Source organism: Syngnathus scovelli, unplaced genomic scaffold (assembly GCF_024217435.2).
Source record: "Syngnathus scovelli strain Florida unplaced genomic scaffold, RoL_Ssco_1.2 HiC_scaffold_28, whole genome shotgun sequence".
NCBI lineage: Eukaryota > Metazoa > Chordata > Actinopteri > Syngnathiformes > Syngnathidae > Syngnathus > Syngnathus scovelli.
Window position 1 is genome coordinate 1445401 of NW_026061370.1, and position 18891 is coordinate 1464291.

General features: G+C 45.3%; 1 non-coding gene and 1 pseudogene across 1 annotated transcript; both read left to right on the plus strand.

The window, feature by feature from the left end:
• The first annotated feature begins 7669 nt into the window (after nucleotides 1-7669).
• Nucleotides 7670-7833, plus strand: LOC125993366 (U1 spliceosomal RNA). Its single transcript, XR_007490167.1, has one exon. It is a non-coding gene; the product is annotated as a U1 spliceosomal RNA (small nuclear RNA).
• Nucleotides 7834-9113: 1280 nt separating this feature from the next.
• LOC125993367 (U5 spliceosomal RNA) lies at nucleotides 9114-9257 on the plus strand (annotated as a pseudogene).
• The last annotated feature ends 9634 nt before the right edge of the window (nucleotides 9258-18891 follow it).

Consider the following 18891-nt stretch of genomic DNA (forward strand, 5'->3'; position numbering starts at 1 on the left):
TGCGTGAGTGCATGAGAACGATGTCTATGAGACAAGTGGTCGCCATGTGCAAAGAACGTAACATCGATGTGAGAAATGAAGATACCGGGCGCCCGTACACCCACGCAGAGCTGTGCAAGAAGCTAACGGGCAGTTCTCCCACCATCACGGTACCCGAAACGGGACTGGTGGTGGACCCGGCGCCCGCAAACAGTCTAGTGTACATTAAGATGCCCCACACTATGCTGCATAACACAGTTCGCGCAGCCCACGGTGTCACGTACAGCTTTGTGGCCGTGCAAGACTCTGTTCCGGGCACTTACAAGCCTGTGGATAAGGAGCACTATGTCGTCTGTCACACCCCTCCGAAGGACATAGCAGTGCAGCTGTCGCCCATCGACGGTTGGGGCCCGGACATCAAGTGGACCGTAAGGCGTCCCTCGCAACCCTAACCTTAACCCGAGGTCCCAGAACACCTTACATTGCTCCTTGCGCCTTTCCCCCGGACATCGTCATCAGTGATCTGAAGAAGAAGCTGGACATCCTGGGCGATAACGCCGTAAGTGTATGTCGAACTCCTTATGTTCGCACTCCACGGCGGCTCAAATGTGACTTTTGGAAGGCTTTGCGCTGAAAGAAGCTTGTTGATGTTAGAGATTTGCTCACAACTTATTTTGCAAGAACCACACGGGAGACAAGCAAGTTCTTTTAGACACCTGCAGGTGGAGAGATCACTCGCTACAGGAACGAAATCTAAAAGTCTCCTTCCTGCAAGGGCATATTTATTAGGAGGAACAGAGTGGGGGTGAGAGTGGACAGGTTTGGTGTACCCCCGGCCTCTGTTAAGATCAGAGCAGGGGGTGTTTTACACTGTTGTGGGAAACAGAACAACTTTGATTGCTTCCCCTGCAGCCGGTCAATGCAGAGGAAGCAATCACTTCATCTTACTCTGCATTGTGAGGGCAAGACAAGATTGATTTAATCATTATAGTTTACATTCCAACATAATCCTACGATAAAGATAACCTGGAAAACCCTAACATCTCCCTCCTGTTTTATCATATGATTATGTCACCCCAAACAACAAAGACAAGTAAGAAAAACATATATATATATATATATATATGTATAATGAAGAAAGAAGAATAGTAAAAATAAAAACAACAAACAATGATAGCAACACTTTCCAGTGAAGATGAGGCATTACCTCAATACCCCAGATCAAACTTATTGTGTAAGCGAAAAACCTGCTGGCCAGATGTTATTAGCAGGAAAATTCTTACACGGCCCCTGTGCCACAGGCGACCAGAATGCTATCAATAAAAAATAAAAATAAAAACACAGAAACAGTACATCATTGTATCCATCACTTGCGAAGCATTTTTGATGGTTAAATCATCAAGTTTCTGTAAAACATGCCCGACAGAGCAGCATCTACGCAATCCACGTGTCATTATCGTCATCACATCCGTCATCTCTAAGAAGTTGTATATGAACTTGGGCTACAGTAGAGGACACAAACTTCGACACAGCAGACTTCAAACATGGGATAACGCAGGTCGTAAACGAGCACAACACCACCAGCACAACAAGCACAGGAGACAGCAATTTCAACAGCAGTTGCCACCAGTTGCCAGAGAATAGCCATGAAAAGAAATCAAACTGATGTGGGACCTTGTCTTTAGACATGGCCTGCTGTAAGTTCTTCAGCGAATTCATGGCGTCGTTTATGTGGGTGTCATTTTCTCCTGGTATGTATGTGCAACAGGAAGTCCCAATGATGTGGCACACACCACCTTGTGCTGCCGTCAACAAGTCCAGAACCATCCTGTTTTGCAAGACCATCAGTCTAATAGCCTGAATCTCTCTATTTTGTTCATCGTTGACTTGCAGCAAGAGATTCACAAAGGATTGAAAACGATAGTTCAGTGTCTCGATGAAGAGCGATAGTTTCCCAACCCCAATCTGAGGGAAGAGCGCAAGGACAACTTTGTCTCCGGCAGACCACACTTTATGGTCCTCTGGAACGTTCGCACCCCAGACAGGGTCATGAGGGTCAAAGATTGCAACTGCTCTGCGTCGACGTCCAGATGAGTTGTGTGCTCCTGTCAGCAGATGATGTCGTATCCTGTAGGTGTGGTCTGTCACCCACACTGGTGCACACACTCCTGTCCAGTTGGCGGGCAGCATCGGATAAACCTTGTGACCACAAAGCCACCAGCCATTCTGTATGAAGTATGTTCCGTTCGATGGTGTAGCCATGTTGGTTGGAGAGCCCTCACCACCTGAAATGGCTCTCTTATCTTGACACTCATCGGTGATGTCCAAAGCTCCCATCCAGTTTCCTCCTGGAGAGCAGTCGTCGTTAATGCAGACGTGGGTCTTGTTACCTTGGATGTAACATGTGTAATTCACTCCAGCTGGTTTCTCTGTGTAGGCCACTTGTGGTATTGTCCGTCCTTTAACAGTCACATTGAGATTTGTCCAGAACAGCTGATCACAGGCACCGTCAGCAAGTCCAGGGCGGTAAGGGTCGGCATCTTTGACTGTGACGGCACGGTGCTGATATCCAACTCCTCCCATGGATGCCATACATTTTGCTTCAGTGACATTCATTGCTCTGGCCTCCAAGCGAACTTGCGTGGAGGAAGGGGGGAGTTTCGAACACACATAGCACGCCTCCCGTGTGTGAGCTCTCACAGTGAACCTGACATACCGGTACCAAGTGTTGGTTTCGTATGGGTTTCTGGGGTCCCATGACCAGTCTTCAAAGTTCTCATCATGTGACCATCGTTTACCACGGGCAACGTTGTCATTTGGTCTGTTCAGATGAGTCAATAGACCATAGCACGCTCCAACCACAACGCAGCAGAGGATCCATCTGGCATATGGAGCCCCGTTGCTACTAGGATGGCAGAGACACCGGGACATCCCCTCGCCTAGCGGAGTGGGGATCGATGAATTCTTCACCAACATTGAGACGCCTCACCCTAAACGATGGGGCCCCTTTGTAGTCAGCCTTCCCCACCACTCCGAATTAGGGGTCCAGCACTCTCTGCAACTTGCAGTGGCTGTGGTGAATCCAGCTGGGCCGTTGAGAAATTTTTACCGCCGTGGGAGTAGCAAGCAAAACTTGGAACGGTCCCTCCCACCGCGGGCTGGCCCAGTTCTTTCTTTTGATGACCTTGATGTAGACCCAGTCTCCTGGATTGATGGGGTTGTCGACCTGTGAGGAGGAAAGATCAGGCGGCAGTAAATTTGTCTTTGACACAGTTTGAGCGTCCTGATCATATAATCTGCCAAGGACTGCTCTTCATCTGTTGTTTGCAACTCTCGTAGTTCTTATCGTTCTTATGTTCCTGTTAGCCTGCAATTGTCCAAATCAAAAATGTTTTCTTTTGACTGTCTTTCTTTTGAACCTCTAAATCTCTCGTGTTGCTAACCTATCTACACCAGAATAACAAAAATTACCACAGTATAACACCAAATGTATTCGAAAATTCATTGTCATAAAGTGTTGTATTATTACTATCTTCCACTATCTGTCCTACTCACTCCCTCCTTTTGAGGCTTGGCAACGCCCATACCTCACACCTTGACAATCTTTTTGGGAGAATGCGTTCTTTACTACATACGATTCCATCATCATTTAATTTGACTTTCTGTCCAAAACGCTTCTCAATTTCCCAGTTCACACATCTTCTACATGTGTTACTCGTTCTCCAGTTTTTTTTTTTTCTGTAGTTAATTATCAATCCAAAAGCTACGTGTTTCTTTCTAACATTCAACCTGCTCAAAATCACTCTTTCATCAAAGTCGCTCTACTAATTTTCCATAGTAGTCGCCAACGACTTCAACCATTCAACCTGTAATTTCTTTTCATTCAGGCTATCATTCATCAATGTTCATTTGCATCTCACACACAGTCTCCAAAAAGGAGTCTTTCTATCACATTGGTCCCAATTCATCCAAGCTCACCACACAACATTCATATATCATTTTCAACTCAGGTTTCCTGGTAGAACAATCCACCAATTCAAAAAAAAATAACCAAAACAAACAATTGGCAAATTAATCTGATTTTTTTCTTTGTTTTTAAATTTGAAGAACTCAATCTCTCAGATTTAGCTTGCATTTAGAATTTTGTATAATCTTATAACACAACCAATCAATTATTCCTATTAAATGTAGCATTGCAAAATCTTAAATTCACAATTTAGCTTCTTCCAATTCCTGAAAGCATGTTCTGTCATTTTTATTTTCTTCGAATTTCTCATGTGGGCTCGACACTTAACATGCACTAGTGTGGATTAGTTTCTGCTTGCAAACAGATTTCTCTCTTTTTCCTCTCATTTTTATCTTTCAAAATAATTTCTGTTCTGCGGTGCAAATTGGATAGACCACAGTCTAGCAATTTTTTTTTTATACTAAAACTTTAGCCAATGTTCATCATTTTAACATATACACACACACATGCAGAGCTCTCGCACGCAAAAGGTAGTTCCCAGCACCAATGATTCGTCACAGGCTGGCCATTTCCTGTGGTCGATCATGAGCTGGTCCCTCCCATGCACACGAGGACAGCACATGCTTATTTTATTTATTTATCTTCTAGAAGCAAGTTGCATTTCTTTACCACTTGATTTCTCAACTTCCTTTCTACTCCATACTTTTTCTTCCACTTCGGCATATATTGCATACAATTAAGAAATCTACTCGCCATGTACTTCTCATCTCCGTCAAGAGGTAGAGATTTACCGTTTTTATTTCCCATCTTAATTCTAGTAATTTTAGGTTTTACAATCTCTTTGTCTCAAAAAATATTATTATTATTATTATTACTATTATTACTTATTTATTTCTTTGAGGATCCTCAATGCAGGTTTAAATTGACCTTTCAACAAATTACTAGCCTGTATTATTGCCGTGGATCAATGCTAGAACTGCTATTTAGTCAATTTATCCTACCAGCCACACTCTCAATTACACAAACTCCAGCGCTTTGTATTTTTCTCATGGCTCGGACAAACCAAAGCCGTATCTCATAGCTCGGACAAACCAAAGCCGAATCTCATAGCTCGGACAAACCAAAGCCGAATCTCATAGCTCGGACAAACCAAAGCCGAATCTTATAGCTCGGACAAACCAAAGCCGTATCTCATAGCTCGGACAAACCAAAGCCGTATCTCATAGCTCGGACAAACCAAAGCCGAATCTCACGTGCACCTGTGTTTTTTTTTTTTTTTTATACGCGTTTCACAACAACACAATCACACAACTTCAGGCCTTTAACTTACTTGTCCCCTGGTTCGTTGCACTGCCGGGTCCCGTCAATCCACCTCTGTCAGACGAAGGCAGACCTAAGATGCTGGCCCAGCGAAGAATTTCCTTCCCAGGTCTTTCTTTACCAGGTCCGGCTAATGGACGCTGGCCCGTCGACGGTGTACAGCGCGTCGTCCTCCGTCAGCCAGATGATGGGTATGAGGGATCCCGGGTTTCGGCACCAAAACGTTAGAGATTTGCTCACTCCAACTTATTTTGCAAGAACCACACGGGAGACAAGCAAGTTCTTTTAGACACCTGCAGGTGGAGAGATCACTCGCTACAGGAATGAAATCTAAAAGTCTCCTTCCTGCAAGGGCATATTTATTAGGAGGAACAGAGTGGGGGTGAGAGTGGACAGGTTTGGTGTACCCCCGGCCTCTGATAAGATCAGAGCAGGGGGTGTTTTACACTGTTGTGGGAAACAGAACAACTTTGATTGCTTCCCCTGCAGCTGGTCAATCAAGCAGAGGAAGCAACCACTTCATCTTACTCTGCATTGTGAGGGCAAGACAAGATTGATTTAATCATTATAGTTTACATTCCAACATAATCCTACGATAAAGATAACCTGGAAAACCCTAACAGAGTTAATTTAACTCGGGTGGTTAGATTACGGACGAATCTCCGAACCCGGCTAAAACAAACCCGTTACCGGGAAGCCGGGGGCACCTTAATGCAAGAGGTGCGTTTGACAGGTCATATGCAAAAGTTTCATTCGTATGTAAAATAAATTTCAAGATTTTCCTTTATAAATCATTGGCTGTTCAGATCAGCAATATCAGTTAAACATATCATATAGCGGACAGAGACAAAGATAATTGAAAAGTGAAATGAAGTTCATGGGAGTTACAGATTTGTCAAGAAGAATGGTCCAATATACCTTCAACCAGAATCCACACTCTCATTGGAAGCTTTAGGAAGTATCTCGAGCAGTGGTTCTTAACCTTGTTGGCGGTACCAAACCCCACCAGTTTCATATCAAAGTCAAAGTCAAAGTCAGCTTTATTGTCAATTTCTCCACATGCCAAAGACACACAAAGAAACCGAAATTTCGTTCCCCCCTATCCCACGGTGACAAGACATGGCCCACAACAGACAAACAAGTGAACAAGTATAACAAAAGCGTGCTGAATAAATAATGAATAAATAACAACAAATAAATAAATAAAAAAGAGGAGCAAAAAAAAAAAAAAAAAAAGGAGCAAGTGCGCGTACAGCAGACATTCCAGAAAATAGCGCAACAGTGCCGCACGCTACGCAGAAGGGGGTAGCGAGTTCAGGGCCCTAACAGCCTGGAGTAAGAAGCTGTTGGCGAGTCTGGTGGTGCGGGAGCGCAGGCAGAACGTCAAACAAAGAGTGAGCCGGGTGACTCACATCTCTCGCAATCGAGGTTGCCTTGCGGGTGAGATGGGAGGTGTAAATGTCCTTCAGGGAGGGGAGCGAAGCACCAATAATCTTACCAGCCGTATTCACTATGTGCTGCAGGGCCTTCAAGTTCTGTTCAGTGCAGTTACCACCCCAGATAGCGATGCAACTGGTGAGGACGCTCTCAATGGTGCCACGGTAGAATGTAGACACGACTGCCTGAGGAGCACATGCACGCCTGAGCTTCCGCAGGAAGTACAGGCGGCGCTGAGCTTTCTTTTCCAGTGACGAGGTGTTTGCGGACCAGGAGAGGTCCTCACTGATGTGCACCCCCAGGAACTTGGTGCAGCTCACCCTCTCCACCACAGCACCGTCGATGATCAGCGGCAGGCGGCGCTGAGCTTTCTTTTCCAGTGACGAGGTGTTTGCGGACCAGGAGAGGTCCTCACTGAACATGCCTGGAAGTCGATGCCGGTGCTTGGGGCCGTGTGGCGGTGAACTATTTATGTTATAGTTATTTGATATATTTGTCATTTTCAAAACTTGTTCAGAAAAAAAATATATTATTCAGTGGTAATGTTGGACGTTTTCAATAAATACAAATTCATACAGTTTTAGGGTTCTCAGGTTAAAAGAGGCAATGCATGATAGGCATGTTTTTGCCGATATATTATTTTTACTTTATTTTTTATGGTTTGTTATGGTTGCTGCCATCACCACTAGATGGCGACGAAGACAAAGGAGGTGAACAAAGGCGTGGGGGTAGGGGCAATGAAGGGTAGAAAAAGAAGCAAAGCATGGTGATAGTGTCTCTTAATCTATGTTTTACTTAATTTATAATGCTTTGGTTTTGTAATGACCAAAGGTACTTTTTAAACAGTTCTACGAATCCTGTTTCATCCACTGAGTGTGTATGTGTGCCACACGTTTTTAGCAATTAAGCCCGTGACTGAAGATGGCGTGTGCGGTAAAGACGTCGGCCCGGCAACTTGTACAGTTCATACCTACCTGGAAGGGGAGACACCATGATCAAGAAGGTGGTTCACCCAAAGTGAGGCTCAGCCATTGCACTCTGGTTGTGCTGACCTCTGCAAATTCCCCTACTGTGGGAATCTCAACTGCATTATTTCTGGTAGTGGGGGACTGTGTTCGCGCTCTCCTCTGGTCTTTCTGATGAAAACAAAAATTAAGCGCAGTAGTACGCACATGGAGTTGAAGTCTGCGATGCTGTGACACACTGAACGCTTTTGATTATGTAATTAACTGTACTCTGGAACTGTGTGTCAGGGTTTTCCAGATTATCCTTATCGTATGATTATGTTGGAATGCAGCCTGTAATAAATAACGTAGCTAGATTAGTTTTATGCTTATGTTGGAATGCAACCTGTGATAAATAACCTAGCTTGTCCCATCCTACACAAAGTCGTAAAACACCCTTTGCTATGTTTTGACTAGTGGTCAAGGGCTTTCTCTATTCAGTCCACTCTTACCCCCACCCTGTTTCTCTTAATAAAAATGCTCTTGCAGGAGCCGTGAGTCAGACCTCCATTCGAACATCGCTGTACGCACAGCGACAAATGGACTCTCCACCTGCAGGTGTCTAAAAGGACTTACTCGTCTCCCGTGTGGTTCTTGCAAAATAAGTTGGAGTGAGCGAATCTCTAACACTGTGCATTTGCTCGCTAAACTGTATTCACCAAATTAGTAAATGCAAAATAATATGTAATTACCACGTTCCTGACTCGTCATATGATATGAACGTGTCAAAACCTTTTTGTCGGCTGTAGGTCTGTCTTTTTAAGAATTCGCCGGATTGTTTTTCCTCATACATCACAAGTATGGATTTCTAGAGAACAACTTTTACTTTCTAAAGTAAAATATTTTCAAATGTCAAATATCAAACGCCACCAACGCAGTGGAGGTGAATTACACTCCAAACCATGCCAGCAACGTCAAAAGCCTCAATTATTTGCGACACAAGCGAGACATAGAGCATTTCTGAAGTTTGAAAAACCATTTGAGAAATTACGATCGTATTTTGTTTCCTGATTTGTGTTGAATAAAGTTATGAAATTACAAATTTTCAAATAAAACACAGGGATGGGATCATTTCCCGTTCTCTCAGACCAAAAGTACACGTACCAAGACATACAACTGTTTTTACCTTCAATAATCAAAATAGACGCCCAATATAATTGAAAGAACGAGCGCCGTCAGTGTTCGATCAGATACCTACAATCCTGTGCGCCAACAATGTTTAAAGTAAGTGAGACATTAATGAACACAAAATACTCGTTTAAACATTCTATTTTGCTTGAGTCCTTGTAAGTATAGTAAATCCATCAACTTCTATTGTTTGAATGTTGCTGCAATTTGAGTGCGAGACCGCCTGTGAATTTAGTGAGACCAGCAGTGGGATGGCCCGTTTTGACTCAGATTTTCAGATACTCGTTCCTCTTCAGATCGAATAAATCTTTCGCCTTTTACTAAAGATTTCTGTGGAGAGGAACAATAAGAGTATATCATTTCCGTGGAGAGGAACAATAAGAGTATATCTCAATTTGTTGATGCTCTGTGAAAGCAGAGCGTTCTTTCTCTTTTTGCAACGGATAGCCGCCTATATCATACTCCGTGCAACAATCATACGTTCGCATAATTCATACCGGCACATATGTGAACATGTTCACATAAACAGAGAAATTATGCCGAGAATTATGGAGACAGCTTCCTGGACCTAGTCTACTCGGCGCAAAAGGGAGCTTTCAAAGCCACCCCCCTCCCCCATCTGGGGCTTTCTGACCATCTCACCGTTTTGCTTTTGCCCGCATACAGACAATTGGTAAAGGCATCCAGGCCGGTTCGGAGGCGGGTTCGGGTGTGGCCTGAGGGTGCCTCCAATGCACTTCGTGACTGCTTCGACACCACTGACTGGGACTTGTTTAAGCAGGCAGCCACCTACAACGATTGGACGGACATAGAGGAGTATACTGACTCTGTTACCTCTTACATCACGAAGTGCATCGATGATGTGACTTGCTCGAAATCCGTTGTCACTCGCGCGAACTGGAAGCCGTGGCTGACGGGGGCTTTCCTCAGACTGTTGAGGGCCAGGGACAATGCTTTCAGAGCGGGGGACGAGGCTGGCTTGAGGACAGCGAGGGCTGACCTGTCCCGAGGCATCAAAGAAGCGAAGAAGGCGTTCTCGTGCAAGGTTTCCACCCACTTCAAGGACAGCAAGGACGCACGTAGCCTTTGGCGGGGCATTCAGACCATCACGGACTACAAGCCCGCGCCGAGGAGCTGTGAGGGCGACGTCCGTCTGCTGAACGATCTGAACCGCTTCTTTGCTCGCTTCGACGCCCAGAACAGCACTTGCCCGCTGAAGACCACTCCCCCCCCACACAAGCAGCCTCTGCGCCTCTCTGCCGACAGTGTGAGGAGGGCGCTTGCCGCTATTGATACCCGTAAGGCGGCGGGCCCTGACAACATCCCGGGTCGAGCGCTGAAGGACTGCGCTGGGGAGCTGTCGGGTGTCTTCACGGACATCTTTCACGTTTCCCTGCAGCAGCCCATCGTCCCTTCGTGTTTCAAGGCTGCCACCATCGTTCCTGTGCCGAAGAAACCTGCACCGTCCTGCTTCAATGACTACCGCCCCGTGGCACTGACGCCCATCATCATGAAGTGCTTTGAGCGGCTTGTCATGGAGCACATCAAGTCCGTTCTCCCCCCCACCATTGACCCTTTCCAGTTTGCGTACCGTGCCAAGCGGTCCCTCTGAGGATGCCATCTGCTCTGCTCTCCACTCGGCCCTCACCCACCTGGAGAGAAAGGACTCATATGTGAGGTTGCTGTTTGTGGACTTCAGCTCTGCCTTCAACACCATTGTGCCGCAGCGACTCATCTGCAAACTCGACGAGCTGGGCCTCAGTACCTCCCTCTGCAACTGCTACTGGACTTCCTCTGTCAGAGGCCTCAGGTGGTGCGTGTTGGCGACAAAATCTCCGCCAGCATCACGCTGAGCACGGGGGCCCCCCAGGGCTGCGTGCTCAGTCCATTGCTCTTCACCCTGCTGACGCATGACTGCACTGCGACCTACAGCGACAACCGCATAGTGAAGTTTGCTGACGACACGACTCTGGTGGGTCTCATCACGAAGGGCGACGAGACTCGGTACAGGTCGGAAGTTGACCTTCTGACCACGTGGTGCAGGGACAACAACCTCCTGCTGAACGTCAATAAGACCAAGTAAATCATTGTTGACTTCCGGAAGGGTCACACAACACACCTGCCGCTGATCATCGACGGTGCTGTGGTGGAGAGGGTGAGCTGCACCAAATTCCTGGGGGTGCACATCAGTGAGGACCTCTCCTGGTCCGCAAACACCTCGTCACTGGAAAAGAAAGCTCAGCGCCGCCTGTACTTCCTGCGGAAGCTCAGGCGTGCATGTGCTCCTCAGGCAGTCGTGTCTACATTCTACCGTGGCACCATTGAGAGCGTCCTCACCAGTTTCATCGCTGTCTGGGGTGGTAACTGCACTGAACAGAACTTGAAGGTCCTGCAGCGCATAGTGAATACGGCTGGTAAGATTATTGGTGCTTCGCTCCCCTCCCTGAAGGACATTTACACCTCCCATCTCACCCGCAAGGCAACCTCGATTGCGAGAGATGTGAGTCACCCGGCTCACTCTTTGTTTGACGTTCTGCCTGCGCTCCCGCACCACCAGACTCGCCAACAGCTTCTTTCTCCAGGCTGTTAGGGCCCTGAACTCGCGGCACTGTTGCGCTATTTTCTGGAATGTCTGCTGTACGCGCACTTGCTCCTTTGTTTTTTTTTTGCTCCTCTTATTTATTTATTTATTTGTTGTTATTTATTCATTATTTATTCAGCACGCTTTTGTTATACTTGTTCACTTGTTTGTCTGTTGTGGGCCATGTCTTGTCACCGTGGGATAGGGGGGAACGAAATTTCGGTTTCTTTGTGTGTCTTTGGCATGTGGAGAAATTGACAATAAAGCTGACTTTGACTTTGACTTTGATATGAAACTGGTGGGGTTTGGTACCGCCAACAAGGTTAAGAACCACTGCTCGAGATACTTCCTAAAGCTTCCAATGAGAGTGTGGATTCTGGTTGAAGGTATATTGGACCATTCTTCTTGACAAATCTGTAACTCCCATGAACTTCATTTCACTTTTCAATCATCTTTGTCTCTGTCCGCTATATGATATGTTTAACTGATATTGCTGATCTGAACAGCCAATGATTTATAAAGGAAAATCTTGAAATTTATTTTACATACGAATGAAACTTTTGCATATGACCGTATGTGACCAAAGGTTTGAGGTCCAACCGAGACTTGAGCTGGGATCACTGGTTTCAGAGTCGAGAGTGTTCAAAGCAGGCTCAATTAACACAATTAGGACAAATTTATTAAAATCAATTCGGACTCACTTACCTACCTTAGATACCTACCTTGGATACTTACCTCAAATTGGTACCACGCCTCTGGTCCCCGGACCACGCCCACCTAAAAAATTAGAAAAGACAAAAATCAAAAAAATATATACGTAAATACTTACCTGAATAATCCATATACCTGTAGTAAGAAAAATGAGAAACAAAAAATTAAAAAACAAAAATAAAAAACAAAACAAAAAACAAAACAATAAAATATTCAAAATCATAATTCACAATATCAAATCGTAATTGGAACACATTCATTGAGGCTAAAACCAATTTTATTTCCAAAAAAGAAAAAGTCAGAAACAAAAACTAAAATTTGAAATTAGAAACTCTAACCAAACAGAGACTATAAAAGGATGCGCAGCGCAAAAGACGCTCAGTGCGTGGAGAGAGAACAAAGAGAAAACAACTCAGCAGCAATTACAAACAGTAGATTTCAGCATCAATTTTATTTTTTGTTTGTTTGTGTGCCAGACCTGAGGAAGGCCCTAGCGGCCGAAACGTTGTCAAGGCACGCATACATTATATATTGGCCAAACAAAATCTAACAAAAGAAATTTTATTAAAAACTACTTCATTAAAAACAACCATATTAAAAACAATTTTGTTTGATAAAAACAAGTTTATTACATATATAACAAAGGCGAATTCCAGCCATGTAGCAAGGTTGGACCACGGTCCACTATGGCCGACGCCGCCGCTTTGCTCGTCAGAACCCTGGGCTGGACGCTGGGAGGTGTTCCGGACGGATGGACCGTGCTTTTGCCCCTGCTTCCAACAGGAAGGGGGGCTCCTACTGCAATCAGAACCCTGGGCTGGACGCTGGGAGGTGTGCCGGACGGATGGACCGTGCTTTTGCCCCTGCTTCCAACAGGAAGGGGGGCTCCTACTGCAATCCTGACCCTACCCCCAACCCTAAACCTAAACCTAACCCTAACCCCAACCCCAACCCTAACCCCAACCCTTACCCCAATCCCAGTCCCTTTTTACGTCCCACCAGGAACAGAACTTCCAACAAGTAGGACAATTAACATAATTAGGACAAATTGGTTTTACTTTATTCAGACCCACTTACATCTAATACCTACCTGGATACTTACCTCCAATTGGAACCACGCGTCTGGTCCCCGGACCACGCCCACCTGAAAAAAGCAGAAAAAAAATGACAAAACGGAATAAAACAAAAATATAAACAAAAGTCACCAAATGTTCTCAATAATATAATTACAAATTTGCAAAAACCCAATATATAATCCACCTACCTATGTACTACTTACCTGTAGTTTGGACCGCAATCCGAGATCCTAGACCACGTCTATTTGAAAAACAAAAAACATCAAAAAACATGAAAAAAAACAATTAAAAAACATTAAAAAACAAAATGTGTATGTTTACATTTCTATAATACCAATTCCAAGTTGACCAAATTATAATTATTTTGTTCAAACCTAATATGAAGGCTAGTTTAATTATGAAAATTAATTGAAAAATGAAAATATAAGCTAAAACACGTTACATTTCTAAAACGAAATTTCGAAAAACAAAAAAGATTTAAAACTTCAACCGAGCTGAGGGTATAAAAGGAATCCGCAAGGCAAAGGGCCTTTAGTGCGAATTTGGACTGCAAGCAAGACACATTGTTGCACCTTACAAAACAAAAATAGTTTTTCATATAATACCTGATGTCAGGTGTGCCAGACCTGATGAAGGCTTTAGATAGCCGAAACGTTGTCAGGGCACACATTGCATATTGGCCAGAATAAATCAAAAAAGAAACTTTATTTTAAAAAAAAATAACTTTATTAAATATATGACAAAGGCAAATTCTGGATCCACAGCCATGGATCAGGGTTGGACGACGGTCCACTCTGGCCGACGCCACCGCGTTGCCCGCCGGAACCGTGAGCTGGGGGCTGATTGGAATCCCGGATGGATGGACCGTGCTTTTGCCTTTCCCTCCTCTAGGAGGGGGGGCTCCCACCGTAACCCTAACCCTAACCCTAACCTGACCCCATTTCCCGATAAGACAAAAACGTCAACCTGCAAGTTAAAATTTGAAAATAAACGAGTCAAAATTTGAACGTAAACACAAATTTAAACAATAATTGCAAATAAGCACTATTTGAGACCAAAAGCAGTTAAAAGTAAATACTTACCTCAAATAAAACCACAATACTCACCCAAAACAAAAAAATGTGCATACCTATCAAATTTGAATGTAAACAATTGCAAATAAGCATTATTTGGGACAAAAAAGCAAAAAAAGCAGTTAAAAGTAAATACTTACCTTAATTAAAACCATAATACTTACCCAAAACAAAAATATACTTACCTATTACGGAGATCACAAATCCACGCCCAATCGGTGCCTGCAAGAAAACAAGTTACTATGCTAAAGAAACAAGCGCAAATCGCTGGCTCCGCCCACTTGGAGGAGTGTATATAAGCACCGTTCGGAGCAGGAGCTCTCAGTCTCGATGCGGCCGTGGAGGAGGAAGCAGCTCCCCATGTGATGAAACTAAACTAAATTTAGATGCAATTCCTGTGTGCCAGACCTGAAGAAGGCACAAAAGATGCCGAAACGTTGTCGATGGCCACACAGATGAACAAAATTTAGCGCAAAATGACGCCGGTACAAAACCAATTGGAAACAAATAGTAATTTACCCACGCTCTACCCAGATAGGAGAGCGCATGGATGCCGCACAGACCAAGATGCTCTCGCTCCACCCAGATAGGGGAGTCGATGAATTAGGTGCGAGGTACGAATATTTAGTTGAACGCAAGCGCAGCTGTCAATCTTACATGCCAAATCGAGACTCACTTATTAATTATATAACAAAGGCGACCGGATAGGTAAAGTGCAATCAAAAACAAACATACAATAAGCACAAACACGTGTTCAAGGTCAAAAACGATCTTTATTAAGCCCTAATTAGTCCTGGCCAGCATGGCGGGCGCGGCTGCAAGGGGCAGGATGCTCTGGAGCTGGTTGTGGGGTGCGGGCCAGGATGGTAGGACCGTGCCTTTGTTCTTCTCCTTCGGGGGAGGAACTCTTTACCTAATCCTAACTCGCCTGTGCCACCTCCAGTGCGCCACCCCCCACGTTTCCGGTTTCCATCGAGCTCCTGTTACGTCTGTGTGCTGTCCCCTAAACTGGTCCTATCCCAGCCCTAATCCTAACCTACCCCCCATCCTAACCTAACCTCTAACCCTAACCCTAACCCTAACCTTAACCCTAACCCTAACCTGACCCCATTTCCCGATAAGAAAAAAACGTCAACCTGCGGGTTAAAATTTGAAAATAAACAAGTCAAAATTTGAACGCAAACACAAATTTGAACAATAAATGCAAATAAGCACTATTTGAGACCAAAAGGCAGTTAAAAGTAAATACTTACCTCAAATAAAACCACAATACTCACCCAAAACAAAAAAATGTGCATACCTATCAAATTTGAATGTAAACAATTGCAAATAAGCATTATTTGGGACAAAAAAAGCAAAAAAAACAGTTAAAAGTAAATACTTATCTTAATTAAAACCATAATACTTACCCAAAACAAAAATATACTTACCTATTCCAGAGATCACAAATCCACGCCCAATCGGTGCCTGCAAGAAAACAAGTTACTATGCTAAAGAAACAAGCGCAAATCGCTGGCTCCGCCCACTTGGAGGAGTGTATATAAACACCGTTCGGAGCAGGAGCTCTCAGTCTCGATGCGGCCGTGGAGGAGGAAACAGCTCCCCATGTGATGAAACTAAACTAAATTGAGATGCAATTCCTGTGTGCCAGACCTGAAGAAGGCACAAAAGATGCCGAAACGTTGTCGATGGCCACACAGATGAACAAAATTTAGCGCAAAATGACGCCGGTACAAACCAATTGGAAACAAATAGTAATTTACCCACGCTCTACCCAGATAATGGAGCGCATGGATGCCGCACAGAGCAAGATGCTCTCGCTCCACCCAGATAGGGGAGTCGATGAATTAGGTGCGAGGTTCGAATATTTAGTTGAACGCAAGCGCAGCTGTCAATCTTACATGTCAAATCGAGACTCACTTATTAATTATATAACAAAGGCGACCGGATAGGTAAAGTGCAATCAAAAACAAACATACAATAAGCACAAATACGTTTTCAAGGTCAAAAACGATCTTTATTAAGCCCTAATTAGTCCTGGCCAGCATGGCGGGCGCGGCCGCAACGGGCAGGATGCTCTGGAGCTGGTTGTGGGGTGCGGGCCAGGATGGTAGGACCGTGCCTTTGTTCCTCTCCTTCGGGGGAGGAACTCTTTACCTAATCCTAACTCGCCTGTGCCACCTCCAGTGCGCCCCCCCCCCCACGTTTCTGGTTTCCATCGAGCTCCTGTTACGTCTGTGTGCTGTCCCCTAAACTGGTCCTATCCCAGCCCTAATCCTAACCGATCCCCCATCCTAACCTAACCCCTAACCCTAACCCTAACCCTAACACTAACCTGACCCCATTTCCCGATAAGACAAAAACGTCAGCCTGCAAGTTAAAATTTGAAAATAAACAAGTCAAAATTTGAACGTAAACACAAATTTGAACAATAATTGCAAATAAGCACTATTTGAGACCAAAAGGCAGTTAAAAGTAAATACTTACCGCAAATAAAACAACAATACTCACCCAAAACAAAAAAAAAATGTGCATACCTATCAAATTTGAATGTAAACAATTGCAAATGAGCATTATTTGGGACAAAAAAAGCAAAAGAAGCAGTTAAAAGTAAATACTTACCTTAATTAAAACCATAATACTTACCCAAAACAAAAATATACTTACCTATTCCGGAGATCACAAATCCACGCCCAATCGGTGCCTGCAAGAAACCAAGTTACTATGCTAAAGAAACAAGCGCAAATCGCTGGCTCCGCCCACTTGGAGGCGTGTATATAAACACCGTTCGGAGCAGGAGCTCTCAGTCTCGATGCGGCCGTGGAGGAGGAAGCAGCTCCCCATGTGATGAAACTAAACTAAATTTAGATGCAATTCCTGTGTGCCAGACCTGAAGAAGGCACAAAAGATTCCGTAACGTTGTCGATGACCACACAGATGAACAAAATTTAGCGCAAAATGACGCCGGTACAAAACCAATTGGAAACAAATAGTAATTTACCCACGCTCGACCCAGATAGGAGAGCGCATGGATGCCGCACAGAGCAAGATGCTCTCGCTCCATCCAGATAGGGGAGTCGATGAATTAGGTGCGAGGTACGAATATTTAGTTAAACGCAAGCGCAGCTGACAATCTTACATGCCAAATCGAGACTCACTTAATAATTATATAACAAAGGCGACCAGATAGGTAAAGTGCAATCAAAAACAAACATATAATAAGCACAAACACGTGTTCAAGGTCAAAAACGATCTTTATTAAGCCCTAATTAGTCCTGGCCAGCATGGCGGGCGCGGCCGCAATGGGTAGGATGCTCTGGAGCTGGTTGTGGGGTGCGGGCCAGGATGGTAGGACCGTGCCTTTGTTCCTCTCCTTCGGGGGAGGAACTCTTTCAAGATGGCGGCGCGTGCACACGCAGCGGCCACTCTCTGTCCCGTCGGTACGGTGATTTGTTCGTCTAATGAGTGTTCGTCCGACAGTCTTGTGTGTTCGTCTCGTCCGTGCTACAAGTACAGCAGGCAGGTTCTGCTTGACATCGGCAGAAGTGGGTTTTGCGGCGTTCTGGACTTTGAAGCGTCGACATTAAAGGCGCTCGGACTGCTACGTCCTGAAACGTCGCCGACCTCACCCGCTATTCCTATTCCTATTGGGAGCCGTCGGAAACGGTGTGCGAGGAGGCAGAAGAGGGGCAAGCGCGGAGGCGTCCGGGCCAGGCTGGCGGCCAACCCAGCGCGACCGGCGGTGCCCTCCATTCTTCTGGCGAATGTTCGATCGCTGGACAACAAAATTGATTACGTTCGCCTGCTGAGGTCTACGAACCGGACGGTGCGGAACTGCTGTGTGCTCGTGTTCACCGAGACCTGGTTGAGTGACAACATTCCGGACTCTGCAGTGCACCTGGAGCGGCTAGCGTGCTATCGGGCGGACCGTGCCATTGTACGAGGGGGAAAGTCGCGTGGAGGTGGAATATGCGTCTACATCCGAGAAGAATGGTGCCGGGACTCTGTGGTGGTATGTAAGCACTGCTCGCCGCTTGTGGAGTTTGTGATCATTAAGTGCCGTCCTTTTTATCTGCCGAGGGAATTTACCGCGATTCTGCTAGTCGCGGTATACATCCCGCCTTCCAACATCGAAGGAGACAGGATCGCGGCGCTTGGTGAACTGTACCAGGCTGTCAGTGAACAGCAAACAGCGCACCCTGACGGTTTCACCATCTTCGCTGGAGACTTCAATCATGCCAACCTGAAGTCTGTTTTCCCGAGGCTTCACCAGCATGTTCCTTTTCCGACACGTGGCGACAGCTTCCTGGACCTAGTCTACTCGGCGCAAAAGGGAGCTTTCAAAGCCACCCCCCTCCCCCATCTGGGGCTTTCTGACCATCTCACCGTTTTGCTTTTGCCCGCATACAGACAAATTGGTAAAGGCATCCAGGCCGGTTCGGAGGCAGGTTCGAGTGTGGCCTGAGGGTGCCTCCGATGCACTTCGTGACTGCTTCGACACCACTGACTGGGACTTGTTTAAGCAGGCAGCCACCTACAACGATTGGACGGACATAGAGGAGTATACTGACTCTGTTACCTCTTACATCACGAAGTGCATCGATGATGTGACTTG